Below are 16593 nucleotides of genomic sequence, written 5' to 3'. Positions count from 1 at the left end.
TACGGCAAGAAGCTGGATCCGGATCCATAGGAGGGAGATCGGTACCGATCGCCACAGGGACTCGAAGAGGCGGAAGCAGCAACAGCAACAGCGCAGGAGCCCCGGTCTCGAATCCAGCCGTTCCCAGCGGAGAGCTGCCAGTCCCGGCCTGAGCCGTGTCTGGGAGCCGCCTGGCATTCTTTCGTCACAGAACGGGACCGATCCAGTTTCAGCTCACACACAAGCTCAGGAATCCCACTCCTGACAGATTCACTTATTTAAAACTTGTTTAGATTCAGTGAATTGGGATTTAATTCAATCCTCATCTGCCCGCCGCTCTGTCAGTTCAGGACTTTATTTAAACCGACACTTGGAGCTCTGTTTTAAAGGGTGCCGGCTGTTTCAGCATTTTAAGTCCCACTACAAACACTTTTTGCTGCTAACTTCTGCTTAATACAAAGTGCTCAGGAACGAGGGAATTTCTCCTGGGTACAGAATTCGAGTTAAGGAACAATAGAGGTGCGATTACACTACTTGGTGTATTCTATCGGCCACCAGCTAGTGGGACGGATGCAGAGGAGCAAATTTGCAGGGAAATTACAGAGAGGTGCAAAAGCCATAGAGTAGTGATAACAGGGGATTTCAACTATCCTAATATAGACTGGGATAACCAGAATATAAGGCGCAAAGAAGGGGAAGAATTTTTGAAATGTGTTCAGGATAACTTTCTCGACCAGTACGTTTCGGGCCCACTGAGGAAGGAGGCATTGCTGGACTTGGTTTAAGGGAATGACGCGGGCCAATTGGAGCAAGTGTCAGTGGGGGAGCATTTATGGAGCAGCGATCAGTATCATAAGGATTAGAATAGTTATGGAAATAGACTCTGTCCACTCTAAAGTAAAAATTCTCAATTGGAGGAGGGTCAATTTCAGTGGGATGAGAACAGATCTGGGCCCTGGTAAATTGGAATTAAAGATTGTCAGGCAAAACTATAATTGAACAGTGTGCGGCTTTTAAAAAGATGATTCGGGTATAGAGAAGGTACATTCCAACGAGGGAGAAAGGTAGGGCAACTCAAGCCAGAGCTCCCTGGATAATAAGAGAGATAGAGAGTAAGATGAAGCGGGGAAAAGTGGCGTATGACAGGTGTCAGGTTGATAACACAAGTGCCAACCAGAGAGAATAGAGAAAGTTCAGAGGGGAAGTGAAAAATGAAATAACAAGGGCAAAGAGAGAGCGGTAAACATAAAAGGGAATCAAAAAGTCTTCTACAGACATGTTAACAGTAAACGGGCAGTAAGAGGAGGGGCGGGGACGATTAGCGACCATAAAGGAGATCTACTCATGGAGGCAGTGGGCATGGCAGAGGTACAAAATGAGTACTGTGCATTGGTCTTTAGCAAAGAAGAAGATGCTGCTAGATTCTCGATAAAGGAAGAAAAAGTTAAGACACTGGATGGGCTAAAAATGAGAAAGAAGATGTACTAGACAGGCTGGCTGTACTTTAAATAGATAAGTCACCTGGTCCGGATGGGATGCACCTGAGGATGCTGCGGTAAGGGGGGAAATTGCAGAGCTACTGGCCACAATCTTCCAGGCATCCTTAGATATGGGGATGGTGCCAGAGGACTGGAGAATTGTAAATGTTACAACCTTGTTCAAAAAAAAGGGTGTGAAGATAAACCCAGCAACTATAGGTCAGTCAGTTTAACCTCGGTGATGGAGAAAGTTTTGGAAACGATAATCTGGGACAGGATTAACAGCCACTTGGACGAATGTGGATTGATTAGGGAATGCCAGCATTGTTAAAGGCAAATCGTGTTTAACCAACTTGATAGAGTTGTTTGATGAGGTAACAGAGAGGGTAGATGAGGTCAATGCAGTTGACGTGGTGTATATGGACTTTCAAAAATAGTTTGATAAATTGCCACGTGGTAGGCTTGCTATCAAGATTGCAGTCCATGGAATAAAGGGGGCAATAGCAACATGGATGCAGCACTGGCTAAATGACAGGAAACAGAGTTGTGGTGAATGGTTGTTTTTCGGACTGGAGGGAGGTGGGCAATGGTGTTCCATAGGGGTCGGTGCTGGGACCACTACCTTTCTTGATAGATATTAATGACTTGGATTTTGGAGTAAAGGGTACAATATGAAAATTTGGAGATGACACAAAACTTGGAAGTGTAGAGATCAGTGAGGTGGATAGACTTGAAGTGGATATGGACACGCTGGTGGCATGGACGGACACGTGGCAGATGAAGTTTAACACGGAAAAATGCGAGGTGATGCATTTCGGTGGGAAAAACGAGGAGAGGCAATATAAAATACAGGGCCCAAATCTAAAAGGGTTAGAGGAACAGAGGGACCTGGGGGTATATGTGCACAAATCGTTGAAAGTGGCAGGGCAGGTTGAGAAAGTGGTTTAAAAAGCAGACGTGGTCCCGGGCTTTATAAAGAGGGCATAGAGTACAAAAACAAGGAAGTCATGATGAACCTTTATAAAACACTATGAAGTATTGTTTCCAGTTCTGGGCTGTGCACTTTTGGAAGGATGTGCAGGCCTTGAGAGGCTGCAGAGGAGATTTACTGGAATGATTCCAGGGATGAGGGATTTAAATTACATGGATCATCCGGAGAAGCTGGGATTGTTCTCCTTGGAACTGAGAAGGCTGAGAGGAGATTTCAGAGATATATTCAAAATCATGAAGGGCCTAGACAGAATAGATAGAGTGAAACTGTTCCCATTGGCGGAAGGGACATGAACCAAAGGGCATAGATTTAAGGCGATTGGCAAAAGAACCAAAGGCGACATGAGTAAAAGCTTCTTTACGCAGCGAGTGGTTGGAATCTTTGATTTTTGTGCTTTGCATGTGATGAAATTTCATCATTTTACAGACTGTATCTTAAGAGTGGGATTAAAAGTTCAGTGTTTATGACGCCAGGAATCTTGTGCAGCCGTTGTTAAATTCATCAATAACAGGCAATTGTCTCCGTTTATCACAGGAACGCCCTAACTGGTTACGCGATCAAGATGAAAGTAACGCAACGAGGGACATCTGATCCAACACGAAAGGCATCGGGCTGTGACAAAAGTCCCCACCGTTTTGCTTTTGCAACATAAAGAGTGTGACATTTATTCTCTGAACATAGATACACTCCGGTCACGCTCACTACAGAAATCTCCATGTCACAGCGATTTCGCCTTTCGGGACCTTGTCTGTCAAGGTGAATTGTGATTTCCCTGAAGCCAATGTTCCATTCCTTTATGAGTTTCATGTGCCTGCTATCCAATCACAAGGTTTTTTTTAGTCCCCAGGGTCAATGGTGGAATCTTATCTCTGCTCAGTCGGCAATGATCACGGTACATTTTCTTGCAGACAAAATGCACATTGAAACCCTGGAACTTTGAGGAGATGAATCATTAGGAAAAATAAAATAAGGGCTCGAAACAATCTAACCAATAGCACTATCGAGACAAGTGAAGAGGTCACCTTCTAAACCAATAATTCACTGAGCTAAACCTTGAGGTTGCATCGACCAATATAACAGCTGTCTACTGTCAGTTCCCTTTTCTAAAATGAATAGTTGAAGCTTGCAGGAGTGAAAATCCAACCATCGAGTCTTCACTCTTAAACCAGCAACTGTGAAGTTAAGAGAAACGTGCCGGAGAAATACTCGATTTCAGCACGGTGACACTGTGCCAGAGTAAAGTTTAGGTAATATGATCGCCGAGTGGCGAGAGGGTGGATTTGGAACTCCTGAGCGACTGCACTGTGCATTTTCCAGATCTGCTTGGAGCACCAATCCCTTCAATTCATCACTTACAGGGACAATTCGATTCTCGGTTTCTTTTCCCTGAACTTGGCGAGATCTTCAAAATTGAAAGCGACCCATATCAAAGCTAAACTCGTCACCGACATGCTCACAGACACAAAGCGTCCAAACTCTGCTTCAGTGAGATGAAAGCCCAGAGCGATTTCAAGGTGGAAGGCAATTGCAAAGAAAGCTCGTTCAATGGAAGTTTCGGTCACTGAGATGCCTTTAAGGCCTTGATTGTCTGAACTGAACTTCTTCCGAAAGCGCTTGAGATCCAGGTGGACTGATTTGGGGACTTTTTTTCCCTCTTTGCAAAAGTTTGTGCCGCAGCTCCAGATCAAAAGACGAGGGCTAAATTACGGCTTCTCCGGGGCATGACCCTCGAACCGAGAATGAAACCTTTCCCTCATCGAGCCCAGAAATAAATCAAAGGGACTCAGTCAAACTAAAATAATGATATTGGTGAAAATAATTAGATTAAAGATAGGCAAATCTCCAGGACCTGATGGTGACCATCCCAGGGGATTAAGAGGAGTCGGAAATTGTACATGCTTCAGTCATGATCGTTCAAAACTCTCTTGTTTCAGGAATTGTTACATGGATTGAAAAATTGGCAATGTGACTCCATTATTTAGGAAGGGGAGGAGAGATAAATTCGGAAGTTATAGACCTATTAGTCTGACGTCTGTTGTGGTGAAGTTACCAGTATCTGTTATGAGGGAAAGAATGACTGAGCACTTGGATACACATGGATTGATCAGAGAGAGCCAGCATGGATTTGTAAAGGGTAAGTCAAGTCTAACGAAACTAGTTGAACTTTTTGAAGATGTAATAACGTGGTAGATAATGCAGTGTCTATGGGTGTTATATGTACATTGAATTCCAGATGCATTCGATAACGTACAACATAAGAGACTGTAAACAGAAATGAGAGCACATGGAAATTAAAGCAGCCTATTGACATGGGGTGAGAGTTGATTGTGAGGTAGGAGACAGAGAGCAGGGATAATGGGTTTGTGCTCAAATTGACAGGATGTGATTAGTGGTGTCCCCCACGGATCTGTACCGGGGAATCAGCTTTTTACCATATGTATAAATGAGGCAAATGAAGAAATAGAGAGCCATATATCCAAGTTTGTCGATGACACCAAGTTAGGTGGCACCATGAGTAATGTAGATGGGAGCATAAAGTTGCAAAGCAAAATTGATAGATGAAGTGAGTTGGTAAAACTGTGGCAGATGGAGCTTACATGGAATTTTCTTTGAATGTACATCACAGAGGAGGGGACCGAGTATAACATATCAACGTTTTCAGATGATCCAAAGATTGGAGGGAAAGTAGAGAGTGAGGAGGACATATAAAACTACAATGGGATATGGACAGGCTGGGTGAGTGGGCGGAGATTTGGCAGATGCAATACAATATTGGAAAATGTGAGGTTATGCACTTTGGCAGGAAGAATCAGAGAGCAAAATATTATCTCAATGGCGAGAAACTGGAAAGTACTGCAGTACAAAGGGATCTGGGGGTCCTAGTGCAAGAAAATCAAAAAGTTAGTATGCAGGTGCAGCAGGTGATCAAGAAGGCCAACGGAATGTTGGCTTTTATTGCTAGGGGGATAGAATATAAAAACAGGGAGGAATTGCTACAGTTATATAAGGTATTGGTGAGACCGCACCTGGAATACTGCATACAGTTTTGGTGTCCATACTTAAGAAAAGACATACTTGCTCTCGAGGCAGTACAAAGAAGGTTCACTCGGTTAATCCCGGGGATGAGGGGGAGGACATATGAGGAGAGGTTGAGTAGATTGGGACTCTACTCATTGGAGTTCAGAAGAATGAGAGGCGATCTTATTGAAACATATAAGATTGTGAAGGGGCTTGATCGGGTGGATGCGGTAAGGATGTTCCCAAGGATGGGTGAAACTAGAACTAGGGGGCATAATCTTAGAATAAGGGGCTGCTCTTTCAAAACTGAGATGAGGAGAAACTTCTTCACTCAGAGGGCAGTAGGTCTGTGGAATTTGCTGCCCCAGAAAGCTGTGGAAGCTACATCATTGAATCCATTTAAAACAGAAATAGACAGTTTCCGAGAAATAAAGGGAATTAGTGGTTTCGGGGAGCGGGCAGGAAATTGGACATGAATTTAGATTTGAGGTGAGGATCAGATCAGCCATGATCTTATTGAAAGGCGGAGCAGGCTCAAAGGGCCGATTGGCCTACTCCTGCTCCTATTTCTTATGTTCTATGTTCTTAAACAGACAATTCGGCCTCACTTGTCTATTCCGGATGTTTACGCTGCAGACCAGCCTCCTCCAACCCCTCTTCATCTAACCCAATGAGCAAACCCTAATATTCCTTTCTCCTCCATGTGTTTATCTCTCTTCCCCGTAAATACATCCATGCTTTTCGCCTTAACTACTCCTTGTGGTAGCGAGTTGCACATTATAGCGAGCCTCTTTGTAAATATGGTTCTCTTGAATGCCATATTGGATTAATTTGTGACTATCTTATATTTATGGCCCCAATTTTGGAATCCTCCCCACAAAATTGCAAACACCTTATCTACGTCTGACCGATCAAACCCTTGCATAATCTTAAAGTGCTATTTCAGGTCACCCTCAGCCTTCTATTTTCGATGGAACAGAGCCGAACACTGTTCAATCTTTCAATATGGGGAAGTGTGAGGTCATCCACTTTGGACCTAAGCAAGATAGATGAGAATATTTTCTAACTGGTGAGAAGCCAGGAACTGTGGGGGAGGAAAGATGTTTACGGGTCCAAGTGCAGAAATCGTGAAAAGTCATGGACAGTTACAAAAAATTATTAAAGAGGCGAATGGAACTTTGGCCTTTATCTTAAGGGAGATGGAATTCAAAGGGGTGTACGCTATGTTACAGTTTTATAAACTCTGCTGAGACCACATTTCGAGTACTGCATTCAGTTCCAAGCACCACACCTCAGGGAGGATATATTGGCCTTGGAGGGGGTGCAGCGCAGATTCTCCAGAATTATACCGGAGCTAAAATGTTTAAATTATGCGGACGAGTTGCATAGAAAAGGTTTGTATTTCCTTGTGTACAGAAGATTAAGTGTTGATGTATTCGAGTTGTTGAAGGTGATTAAATGAGCCAATTGTGTGTGTGTGAGCTGTGAGACAGCTTGAAATACCAATCCTCTCCACCACTGGGTACTGAGTCTTCCAACATACTGGGATTTTCACTCGTGCAAGTTTCATTCACATTTTCTGCTCTTCATTTTCCGACCAGCTTGTTGCGCCTTTCCCTTCAATTCAGGATTTACAGGAAAAACTTGATTCTGCGGTCAATCTTCGGGTCACGTGGTGAGATTTCAAATAATTGAAATCGACCCTTATCAACCCCAATATCGTCACCTACACGTTTGACGAATGCAAAGCGGCTTCTATCGCGGTTTGGCTGCACAACTCGTTCAAAGATACTGTCGGGAATTGGAGGGTCTTTCAAGTCATGACACGAACATAACAGTTCGCAATGCCGTTTTCCCCAAGACGCTTCAGATTCATGTGGAATGATTTCGGTCTGGCGGTTAAATCCGTACCCTTTTTACGAATCCACCTTTGAACCCGGGACTTTTAGTAATAACCGACACCAAACTGGTTTGTCCTGTGTTGTACATTACTTTCTAAATATTACAGATAAGCAGAGCACATGAGCTGTCACAGCTGTGACTTTGACTTTTCTCCCTCTCCTCTGGATCTCCCCGGCAACTGCCACTAACCATAATCTTCTGTCACACTTCTCCATCAGAAAGTTCAGAGTCTCGGTTTTCAAATGAAATAACGCCCATTTCTTCAATCAACGACAGCTCAGAGAGAGTTTCTTAGTTTCAGCTCCCAATTTCCCCAAATCCTCAAAGTAGCATGAAAATAATTGTCCTTAAGTTAATAATATTAACAATATAATTAAAATTTCTTATCGTCTGGGGTTTTGTTTCAGATTCCACGGCTTTTAAATATCACTGCGGATGTTTAACGAAGCGCCTCTTGGTTGGAGGCTTCTGTGTGGGAAAGATCACGAAGCGACAATTGAAACACCGAGGATGAAGCTGTTTGATGGGAGCGCTGGTGACACAGACCATGGAGCAATCGGTCAGCGCGCGTTATTTCTAAAATAATTATACGCTCGAGAAATGCCAATGTTGTGAGCTCCAGCGCCATCGAATGTCGTTGAACTTTCTGAACATATTGACTGGAGTTCAAGGTACAACCGGTTCCAGAACGCATCAACGTCTTCATGTCCCCATGTGGGCACTGAGGCTCCTCTGGCCTCCCGTCTTGCAATAGCAGGTGAGAGTTTATTTGTTTTCAGAGGAGAGGGGGCAATTGGCGACAACTGAAATGGTAAAACGGCCGGCACGAGATCTTTCAATCCAAAGAACCAAAAACACAATTCTTCTTTCTGTGAAGCATGTATTGATCGGTTTGAAGTGTCGTGCAGGGAAAATTCGGGAGGAAAATAAGCTGCCTGGTGTCACGGTGTAACAGGTGAAATTATTCAGCTTTCAATTGTTGATCGGCTGAAAGGTCGGGAGGCCTTTTCCAGCTCCCGTGTGGAACAAGTTCAGCTTTTGAGCCATTGGGTAAAGTGTTTTTTTAATTGCTGCTAACGAATGACAAGACATTTTGTACAAACAAGAAGAATTGTAAAATCACCAGCTCGCCGTCTATGTTTCTTACATCATGTTCAACAGAAACAAGGATTCTCCTCAACACGTTGCTGAAAAATTGTTCAAAAGGGATGCTCCCACGAATTTGGCATCGACATGGATAATTCAGAGACCCACCATGTATATGTGTGATGAAAACCGATCCAACAGCGAGCCTGGATAGCTCAGTAGGTAAAACATCAAACTTTTAAAATAGGTAGTGATCCGAGGGTCCAGCGTTCGAGTACCTGTTCAGGCTAAAACATTTTAAACAGCTGGCAAGTTATGCTTTTCCAGCGGACCAACATCAGCGAAAGGAGCAAGAGTTGGCCATGCAGTCCCTCGAGCCTGCTTCGCCATTTGATAACGTCATCGCTAATCTTAGACCTCAACTCCACTTTTCCGACCTATCCCCATATCCCTTGAGTTCTTTAGTGTCCAAAAATCTACCTAACTCAGTTTTGAATCTATTTAATGGCTCAGCGTCCACAGCCCTCTCGGGCAGAGAATTCCAATGGCTCACAACCCTCTCAGTGAAGAAATCTCTGTACTAAATGGCCGGCCCCTTATCTTGAGATTATAACCATTAGTTCTAGACTCTCCAGCCAGGGGAAACAGCGTCCCAGCATCTACCCTGTCAAGCCCTCTAAGAATTTTACATGTTTCAATGAGATCACCTCATTATTGTAAACTGCAGAGAATATAGGCCCATTCTACTCAATCTCCCCTCACAGGACAACCCTCTCATCCCAGGAATCAATCTAGTGAACCTTTGTTGCACCCACTCTAAGGCAAGTGTATTGTTCCACAGATCAAAACTGTACACAGTGCACCAGATGTGGTCTTACCAAACCCTATATAATTGCAGCAAAACTTCCTTATCTTTGGAATCCAACCACCTCGCAATAAAGGCCAACATACCATTTGCTTTCCGAATTGCTTGCTGCACCTGCATGTTAACTTTCTGTGATCCGTGTACAAGGACACACAAATCCCTCTGAATACCAACATTTCGTAGTCTCTCATCTTTTAAAAGATATTGTGCTTTTCTATTCTTCCGACCAAAGTGAATAACCTCACATTTCCCCACTTTATACTTAATTTGCCAACTTCTAGCACACTCACTTAACCTGTCCGTATCACTTTGCATCCTCTTTGCGTCCTCCTCACGGCTTACGTTCCCACCTAGTTTTGTATCGTCAGCAAACTTGGATACATTATACTCGGTCCCCTCATCAAAGTCATGAATATAGGTTGTAAATAGCTGAGGCCCAAGCACTGATCTTCACGACACCCCACCAGTTACAACCTGCCAACCCTAAAATTACCTGTTTATTCCGACTTTCTGTTTTCTGTACGTCAACAAATCCCTAATCCATCCTAATATATTACCCACAATCCCCTGAGCCCTCATCCAGTTTAACATCCTTTTATGTGGCATCTTGTCGAATGCCTTTTGAAAATCCAAATATTCTACATCCACTGGTTCTCCCTTATCTACCCTGCTATCGACACCCTCGAAACCTTGAATCGAGTTGTCAAACACGATTTCCCTTTGATAAAACCGTGTTGCATGTGCCTAACCAGATTATGATTTTCTAAGTGCCCTGTTAACACGTCCCTAGTAATAGATTCTCGCAATTTCCCTGCTACTATTGTCAGGCTAAATGGGCTGTAGTTCCAAGTTTTCCCTTTCCCTCCTTTCTTGAATAGCGGGGTTACATTTGGTACCTTCCAATCCATGGGGACCTTTCGAGAATCATGGGAACTCTGGAAGATAAAACCAATGCATCCATTTTCTCTGCAGCCACTTCTTATGAAAACCTATGATTTCGGCTATCAGGTCCAATGAATTTGTCAGCTTTTTGTCCCATTCATTTCTGCAGTACTTTTTCTTGACGAATCTTAATTGCTTTAGGTTCCTCACTCTCATTAGAACCTTGGTTCCCCAATAATTCTGGTATGATTTTTGTGTCTTCTACTGTGAAGACACATACAAAATACTTGTTCAACGTCTCTGCCGTTTCCTTATTCTCCATTTTTAATTCTCCTGTCTCTGACTCCAAGGGACCCATGTTTAATTTCGCTAATCTCTTCCTTTTTACGAACTTGTAGGATCCCTTATGATCCATTTTTATATTTCTTGCTGGTTTACCCTCATTCTATTTTCTCGCATTTTTGCAATTCCTCGGTCATCTTTTGCTGATTTCTAAAAACCCTCATAATCCTCAGGCTTACTACACTTTTTGGTAACATTGTAAGCCTCTTTTAACCTAATTCTATCATTAATTTCTCCAGTTAACCAAAGTTGGACCACTTTTCAGGTTGAGTTTTTAATCCTTAAGCGAATGTTATTTTGTTGAAGAATTATGAATTATTTCTTTAACTGTTCGCCATTGCTTATCCACCATCATATTTTTAATCTAATTTCCAAAACTACCTTAGCCAACTCACCCCTCACACTAAATTATTGGTTTTACTTAAATTTAAGACCCTAGTTTCGGACTTAACGACATTACTCTCAAACTCAATATGAAATTCGATCATATTATGATAATTCTTCCCCATGGGATAATTTACAGTAAGATTACTAATTAATCCTGTCTCATTACACAATACTAGATCTAAAATAGCCTGTTCCCTTGTTGGTTCTTCGACATATTGATCTAGAAAACTGTCTCGACTGCATTGAATGAACATAAAACAGCTTATCTTGAGTTGCTAAAGAATGATACCCGGACTTCAAGCGTTAAGTTACGAGGAGAGATTACACAAATTGGAATTGTATTCTCTAGAGTTTAGAAGGTGAAGGGGTGATCTGAACGAAGTTTATAAGATATTACGAGGAACAGATAACGTGGATAATGAGAAACTTTTTCTGCTGGTTGACGATTCTAGGAGTAGGGGGCACAGTCTAGAAATTAGAGCCAGACCTTTCCGGAGTGAGATTAGAAAACATTTCTGCACACAAAGGGTGGTAGACGTTTGGAACTCTCTTCCGCAAACGGCAATTGATACTAGCTCAATTACTAAATTTAAATGTGAGATAGATAGCTTTTTGGCAACCAAAGGCATTAAGAGATATGGGACAAAGGCATGTATATGGAGCTAGATCACAGATCAGCCATGATCTGATCAAATGGCGGAGCAGGCACGATGGGCTGAATGGCCTACTCCTGTTCCGACGTTCCTATGTTCCAACAACTAGACATTGCTGTACATCGGATTAGAAAACGTGATTGGATGGACCGGTCGGATGTGGGTGTCACCGAATTCTGCATTGTTTGCACCCCTCTGTTATCAGTGGCTCGTTGATCTTGGGCTCTGATTCTCACTTTGGGGTTTTGCTAATTGACAAGTGAGAGAACCCGGACGAGCCCTGCAGTGTTCCCATTTTTAGTGCAATATCACAAATTGGCTTCTCATGTCTTGTCAGCGGTGTAGTCGGCAGGATTGACTTAATTCCAGTGCATGGAGGAGGACAGAATGCAAAGGTTCTGTCGACGACAACACATATGGAGAAAGGAAAATGTTTCACGATGGTGTTCAGATTGAAACTGAATGTGAATGTATCCCAATTAACTTGACATCATGAATGGAGAATGAAAATGGTCCACCATTGGCCGGTAATGGAACGCGGATATCCCGCATGGCAGGCGAGAATTTTACCCCAGAAACAGCAATGCCCGCACGGGAGTCGGCTGCATCTGTCCAGCTGGAAACCTGTCTCAAGAACATACAGTCTCATAGATCTCCTGTGATAACTTTCCTCATTCTGATCTGAAGCCGTGTAGGCTTCGTCGTTTGCAGCTGCGATGACCCAAAGATAAAGGCGTTGGAACTCGCAATGTGATTTTCCTCCCCAGCTTCGACGCAGCACACGTGGAGAAAGGAAAATATTTCAGAGTGGTGAGCAGATTGAAGCTGAGTGCGAATAGATCCCAATTCACGCAATCTTTTGAATGGAGAATGAAAATAATCCTGAATTGAGCGGGAATCGAAGCCCGACCTCACCACGTGACAGAGGAGAATTCCTTCACAAAAACAGCAACGGCCGCGCGTTGACAAGCTCCAACAATCAAGTTGGAAACCTGTCGGAGAGAAATTCGGATCATAGATCGCTTGTGATAAACCCACGCATTCTGATTTTCAGCCGTGCACCACAGACCTTTGTGGCTGCGATGGCCGAGTGGTTAAGGCGTTGGACTCGAAATGTAATGGGGTTTTCCTGCGCAGGTTCGAATCCTGCTCGCAGCGCGACTTCTTAAAGTTATGTTAACTGCACAAATAAATATGAACTGGAGTTGACGAACCGCATTCCCTCTCTCAGAGAGATGCTTCAGCACGGCACATGCTTTTAATTGGGACCCCAATGGTCTCTTGCAAAATTGCAAGACACGTGAAGGAATCTCTCCCAAGCTCCATCTTAAATTCTGCCCGTTCGCAGAACTTGACATTTATACGATTTCTTCCGATACTTTGATCTCACCTTGTCACTGTCTCTGACTCTCTGTGTTTTCCCCTCATTGACATGGCAGGCTTCCTTGAACGGCAACGGATGATTGAACCTGGAACACCAGCAGTGAAGGGTAAAGATGGAAAGACTGAGACGGGGGGAGAAACAAAGGTGCAACCCAGCGGATGAATTCGTTACTAATGTCCACACATTTATGTCTCTTCGCCTTCACAGTGAAAAAATCAGCAATTTGAGTCCAGTACACTTATGGTAGAGTGGATAATATGCGGATGTTGAGACAGACACCAATCGAACCGTTGCCGTGGTGATGAAAGCGCCGAATCCTAAACACTGGACCACAAGGAAAAGCATGAAAATTCTTTGCTGCGAACAAGCAGAGCAACGCGGCCTTTCCCACTTGCCCCTTTGTAATTCAGGTCATTTTTGTGCCAGATAAGCTGCTCGCACAAAATGGCATTTTCTGTTCGAACTACTATCTGGACAGAAGGTGATGTTCAGGCAATGACAGCACCAAGTGCAAGTAGGCATGTGCATGAAATGGAAAGTGAGGTAAAATACTACCACAAGCTGCTGATGGACATGTTTCCATTTCCAAAATTCACGCACCGAATCAATGGAAAAACTGCAAGGCAACGCAGGTCCATCGTGCATCATTTGAAGCAACTGGCAGTTTAAAGTGGCATTTCCTGCTGCTCCTGTCGGGGGTGAGGGAGAGACACTGTCGGTACCTGCGTACAGTTTGATTTTGTACAGAACTGTCCAGTAAAGGAGCAAATATACCGGGGCTGTGAGATATTCTATATTATTCATATTTAACGACAGGAATATCCGCAATCAGAAGCTGAAAAGAAGGGAGAGATAAGAGGCCTGAGAATAAACACAGAGCTGAATGAATCACGGAAGTGTGAAAGTAAAATAAATTTCATCAGTTCCACTTTATCTCGTGCGCAATCCTGGGAGCTCCCCGGTGGACTGATGGTTAAAATTCAGTGCTCCCACCGCCGCGTGGTTCCATTCCCAATCAGGGAATTAACTTCAACAAGAGTTATGAACTTATTAAATTAACCACATGAAGCGACTTAAACCCTGTTCGTAGTTGAATGACTGTTTTAGTCACCATTAATCAAACGATAACTTTCTATTTCAGACTGAAGGAGATGCTGACTTGATTACCGAGAGACAGTCAAAACTTTAATAAGATTGTTGTGCTTTGCATGCGATGAAATTTCTTCATTTTATAGACTGAATCTTGAGAGTGCGATTATAAGCTCAGTGCAGCCGTTGTTAAATTTCAAATTAACAGGCAATTGTCGCCGTTTATCACAGGAACGCCCGAACTGGTTCTACAATCAAGATGAAAGTAACGCAACGAGGAACATCTGATACAACAGGAGAGGCATCGGGCTATGACAAAAATCCCCACCGTTTTGCTTTTCCAAAATAAAGGGTGTGACATTTCTTCTCTGAACATAGAAAGAGTCTGGTCTCGCTCATCACAGAAATCTCGATGTCACAACGAACCTTCTCTCCTGCAGCTAGTGCGGCCTCCCTTCGGGCCTTTCGGGGGCTTGTCTCTCAAGATGAATTGTGATTTCCGTGAAGCCAATGTTCCATTCCTTTATATGATTCATGTGGCTGATTTCCGACCGCAGGGTAAATGGCGGACTATCAGCCCTGCTCAGCTGGTAATGATCACGGTACATTTTCTTGCAGACAAAACACACATTGAAACCCTGGAATTGTGAGGCGATGAATCCTGAGGAAAAATAAAAAAAAGGACTCGAACATCAAACTTTTGCACCACTGAAACAGACGGAAAAGCCCTCTGCTAAATGCGTAATTCACTGAGCTAAATCTTAAGGCGGCAACAGCCTATTTAACAGCTGTCAATGTCAGTTCACTTTTGCAAAATCAATAGTTGAAGCTTGCAGGAGTGAAAATCCAACGAGCCGCTCTTCACTCTTAAACCAGCAACTATGAAGTTAAGAGAAACGTGCCGGAGAAATACTCGATTTCAGCGCGGTAACACTGGGCCAGAGTAAAGCTCAGTTAATATGATCACCGAGTGGCTGGCTGGTGGATTTCGAACTCCTGAGCGACCGCACTGCGCAATTTCCAGATCCGCTTGGAGCACCAATCCCTTCAATTCATCACTTCCAGGGACAATTCGATTCTCGGTTTCTTTTCCCAGAGCTTGGAGAGATCTTAAAAATTGAAAGCCACCAATATCAAAGCTAACCTCGTCACCGACATGCTCACAGATACAAAGTGGCCACACTCTGCTTCAGTGAGATGAAAGCCCAGAGCGGTTTCAGAGTCGAATGCAATTGTAAGCAAAGCTCGTTCAATGAAGGTGCAGGTCATTGAGGTGCCTTTAAAGTCCTGATTGTTTGAACTGAACTTCTTCCGAAAGCGCTTGAGATTCAGGTGGAGTGATTTGGGGACTCCTTTTCCCTCTTTGCAAAAGTTTGAACCGCAGCTCAAGATCCTAAATCTAGGGCTAAATTCGGGTTTCTCCGGGGTATGAACCATCGAATCAATAATTGTACCACGACCTGAACGAGCGCAGAAACAAGAACGTGTCACGGACACATTCTCTGAGAGGGCTGTCCGTATGATGAAACGGCATTTCTGAAGAGACTTGCTGATCAGTTCCGTGTTTGCTCCTGAACAAAATACAGCACTGCATGCTTCTCAAATTCACGAAACACCATGAATTACAAAAAAAGGCACCGCTGGGAGTTGAACCCAGGATCGCCTGTTTACTAGACAAGTGCTTTAACCAACTAAGCCACGGTGCCAATTTACGGGATTGTTTCCCACCTCCTCATTAATATCTTTCAGCTGCACGCCACATTCTGTTGTGGGTTCAGACTGTTTTCTCTTTGTCGATTTCGCTTGCCAGTTTACCTGTGAATCCCGATACTGCCTGCATTTCAAGCTGTGTTTATCTTTCTGTGTCCATCAGTGCTTTGATACACGAATGAATATGTGTGCTTGTGTTTGTTTGTTACTTTAAATAAAAATTAGTGATGGACAATTCTCGCTCTGACACAGAAGAACTAATTAAGCAAATTTCACAACGAAGTGTTGTTTATTGTGGTGCTGAAACTAAAAAAAATCGTAAACGGTGCAAAGAGGGAAAACGAGAAAAACTTGTGATTGAAATTAAGGACAACTTTCAAGGTTTTTACACGTATATTAAGAGACAGAAGGGTGACTAAGAGTAATGTGGGCCCTTAAAGACGGATGGAGGTTTTTTTTGTAATTGAAAATCAGGAAATGGTCGACTTGCTGGTCCTCACAGAAAGGCATGAGGACAATATACCACAGACAGAGGAAAACTGAAAATAAATCAAGGAGATTCAGTGTAAGTAAAATAATGGTAATGGAGAAAATAATTAGACTAAAGATAAACAAATCTCCAGGACATAATGTTTACCACCCCAGGGGATTAAAAGCAATAGGTGAGGACATTGCACATGCTTTAGTCATGATCTTTCAAAACTCTCTTGATTCAGGAATTATTCCACGGATTGAAAAATTTCAAATGTCATTCCATTATCTTCGAAGGGTAGGAGAGATAACGCAGGAAATTATAGACCTATTAGTCTGACGTCTCTTGTGGGGGA

At 43.2% G+C, this 16593-nt stretch overlaps 2 non-coding genes across 2 annotated transcripts; one reads left to right on the top strand and one right to left on the bottom strand.

Annotated features, from left to right (window-relative positions):
• Positions 1-12659: 12659 nt before the first annotated feature.
• Positions 12660-12741, top strand: trnas-cga (transfer RNA serine (anticodon CGA)). Its single transcript has one exon. It is a non-coding gene; the product is annotated as a tRNA-Ser (tRNA).
• A 2947-nt stretch (positions 12742-15688) lies between these two features.
• trnat-agu (transfer RNA threonine (anticodon AGU)) lies at positions 15689-15762 on the bottom strand. Its single transcript has one exon. It is a non-coding gene; the product is annotated as a tRNA-Thr (tRNA).
• Between the last annotated feature and the right edge of the window lie 831 nt (positions 15763-16593).

This window comes from Heptranchias perlo, unplaced genomic scaffold (assembly GCF_035084215.1).
Source record: "Heptranchias perlo isolate sHepPer1 unplaced genomic scaffold, sHepPer1.hap1 HAP1_SCAFFOLD_73, whole genome shotgun sequence".
Taxonomy (NCBI): domain Eukaryota; kingdom Metazoa; phylum Chordata; class Chondrichthyes; order Hexanchiformes; family Hexanchidae; genus Heptranchias; species Heptranchias perlo.
Note: the sequence above shows the minus strand (reverse complement) of the source record. Positions and strands in the feature narration are given on the sequence as shown.